General features: G+C 31.4%; 2 pseudogenes; one reads left to right on the plus strand and one right to left on the minus strand.

Annotated features, from left to right (window-relative positions):
• The window catches only part of LOC107027696, a 2539-nt pseudogene extending 1122 nt beyond the window's left edge, over positions 1-1417 (plus strand).
• Positions 1418-3057: 1640 nt separating this feature from the next.
• Positions 3058-3776, minus strand: part of LOC107027697 — a 13558-nt pseudogene continuing 12839 nt past the window's right edge.

The raw sequence follows: 3776 nt of genomic DNA on the forward strand, positions 1-3776 counted from the left end.
ATATATATATATATATATATATATATACATGCTATTCAAAATTAGTACATGAAACATAACTATTTTCTAGGGAAACCTACATGTATCATTAGTTCGTTGATATTTTAAGTTATATTTGTTTTAATCTATGATTCACTATTTCATTAAGTTTATTGATACATTAATTAACTATATTGATACTTTAATATACTACTGCTGATATAGTAAGGACTATATCAATTTAAACTAGCATAGCAAAAAGTTCTGATACGTGTAAAAATAATTTTCTTCGAAAATGGTAGATACTTTTGTGTAATTCATTGTTTGATTACTTTAAACATTATTGTTGAATATATTATATGATGTAATTGCTATATGTATTGATATGCTGAAAAAATGTACGCAACTATGTGTTGGTATGCTTTTCAGACAAATGTGGTTGGACTGTGAAGGCGTCCTGCAGGAAAAATATGATATTTTCATTGTTAGAAGTTTCAATAGTGAACATACGTGTCCGATGAGGGAGAGGGTATTAACCAAGGTCCAAGCAACAGTCGGATTTGTAAGTGGAGTTACTGCTCCAAAATTGGTCAATCATAAACGAATTTATACTCCGAGAGATATAATTGATGATGATATTAGAGAATTTTATGGGATTCAAATATCTTACCAGCAAGCATGGCGTGCTAAAAAACGTGCACTCTCCATGATTAGGGGAAAACCATCTGCAGGATATAGACGGTTGCCGCAATACATACACATATTAAAAACCGTGTATCCAAATTCTTATATAAAAATGCATAAGACTGAGGAGGATGAATTTATGTATCTGTTCGTCACCTTAAGACCATTCATTAGGGGATTTAATTACTGCAGACCAATAGTTGTTGTGGATGATGCACATCTGAGTGGAGCTTACAAAGGGACATTTGTATCAGCAAGCACACTTGATGGCGCAGGTATATTTTTTTTTATAGTTGTGATGTGTTTGTATATGTTACGTATCAAATGATATAATGTGTGTGTGTAATCAGGTAGCATATTTTCATTGGCATATGGTGTTGTCGACACCGAAAATGATTGTTCGTGGACATGGTTTTTTGAACAATTCAAAAATGCATTTGGCGAGAGAAAAGATATGTATGTGTGTTGTTTCAAATAGAAATGAGAGTATCATGAAGAGTGTGAGGATTGTGTTCCCAAATGTACCTTATTATGCATGCATCTGGCATCTTTGGAAGAATGTATGTGGAAACTTCAAAAGGAGCAGGAAGGCGATAAGTGATCTATTCTACTCTATGGCCAAGGCATATAGAAAAGAAGATTTTGATAAGTTGATGTCTAAGGTTGATAGAATTGATCAAAGGGTTAAGGAGTACCTTGAAGATGCAGGTTATGGAAAGTGGTCAAGAGTTCATGCAACAGTAAACAGAGGTAGAATGATGACTTCGAACATTGCAGAATGTATCAATGGTTGTCTTGATGAAGCACGCCAATTAACTATATTAGAATTCTTGGAAGAAGTTAGAATTCTTTTTGGTTCTTGGCATTGCAAAAACAGAGAAGTAGCCTCATATACAAAGGACACATTAGGGAGAAAATTTGAGGAATTGTTGATTATAAACGCGGCTAAAAGTTCAAAGATGGAGGTATGTATCATTGTATAATACTTTATATTATATATATCTAATTCATTGTATCATTCTGCTGTTTGAACATGATTTGTTTTTAAAAAATTATATATTTAAAATTTTTAATGTACACAGGTTGTTCCATCATCTGAATTTATTTTCTCGATTTATGAAACTGGAAGAAGATACATTGTTTGTCTTGAGCGGAAAGTATATTCTTGTGGTAGATTTCAACTAGATGAGATACCTTGTGCACATGCAATCGCTGTATTGAAAGAAAAGAATGTCACAGATATGAATCTGTATTGCTCTGATTACTACAAGCCTGATGCATTGGCAAAAACATATGAAATTCCAATGGTACCAATGCCAGATAAGGCAGATTGGTCAGATGCTAATAATGTGATAGCTGAAACTGTGTATCCACCTAGATACAGAAGATCATCTGGACGACTAAGAAAAAGAAGAATAAAGAATGCAGATGAAAAGATTTCGGTGAACACAAACTTTTGTGGACAATGTGGACAAGAAGGACACAACAGAAGAACTTGTACTTTCTTCCCAAAAGAGAAGTGAATTAGTCGTGATGTTTCTAAGATATCAATATTTTTTTTGAATAATTTATAACGTAAACATTTTATCATTTTCAGTATTGATTTCAGTTGCAATTTAAACACTTTTGATTTTGATAAATAAACTTATAAATAACCTATGTTAATTAAATTTTAAGTTGCGCTTTTGATTTTAAATACTTTGTTATTATTGGTGTTGAAAAATATATTTGTATCAATATTTCTTTTTTATATAAATTTTATAATTCTTATGTTACACTATGATATATAAATTCAAGGATTATTAGGTAACATATCGTACATGATACATATGCTTTAGCTAATGTATCATGTACTTTTAATTCAAAAAACAAATGTGTGTTTGTGTAACGTAGTACACATGTATCATGTGCTTTACCCAATGTATCATTTGCATTCAATTAAAAAAAACACTTATTGAGGTAACTGTGTACTTTAAATTGACTATAAATCATGTATCATGTGATTTATATTATTTAACTTGTTAATGTTTTTTTTGATATGCTTTACTTGAAATATACAGGAAATAACTTTACTTTTACAAAACTATCGCACTTCATACAACTATGCTATTCATTATAACTAAGTATCATGTAAAATTTAGTTTTCAAATAAACTATTTATTTCTATGTTTAATTAAAAAAACTTTGACTAAACTTTATTAAACTTGTGTGACGCTATAATATGTCTTATATTTATGTTTTCTAGGAAAAAATACTTGTTCCATAATGTAACAAAAAAAATCTTCATGGAAATTGACAAAACCAATAAAAATAACATTAAAAATATCAAAATACTTGTTCAATAACGTATCAAAACAAGAAATATAACATTAAAACATTGTTAGAACATAAATGCTACACTATGTGAATCAGATCTTTTTCTGGTGGTGGTGTGACTACGCCCTTAGATTTTGGTGGATCATCATTGTCACTAACGTATCCGCACTTAGCCTTCTCGCTGCCATAACTCCACAGCAATGCTCCATATCTTTAACGTAGGTATTCAGGACTAAAATCAACATATGATATATTGATTTGGTCACTCATACAGTCGGCAAATGCAGTAACATATAACCCACAATCTCTATAAAAAAATAGTGAATATAAATTAAAAACTTAATGATACATGATTAAGGACAAACGAAAAATTCTTGATACTTACAGGCTATCACAATTCTGTTTAGCAATTGTCACGACCCAAAACCGAGCCGCAACTGGCACCCACACTTACCCTCCTATGTGAGCGAACCAACCAATCTAAACCCTAACGTTTCAATATAATATCAACAGAAAGTAATGCGGAAGACTTAATCTCATTAATAAAACCAATTCAATAACTTCTAAAATTCAACATCTATTATTCCCCAAAATCTGGAAGTCATCACCACAAGAACATCTATGATCAAATTACTAAACTAGGAGTATTCTAAGAGCTAAAATAAACAAAAGCTAGTCCATGCCGGAACTTCAAGGCATCAAGACATGAGGAAGAAGATCCAGTCCAAGCTAGAAGCATTAGCTCACCCTGAAATCCGGTGTAATGAAGACTGGCTAGAGTTGCGGTTGAGTTGAAG

Source organism: Solanum pennellii, chromosome 8, assembly GCF_001406875.1.
Source record: "Solanum pennellii chromosome 8, SPENNV200".
Classification (NCBI taxonomy): domain Eukaryota; kingdom Viridiplantae; phylum Streptophyta; class Magnoliopsida; order Solanales; family Solanaceae; genus Solanum; species Solanum pennellii.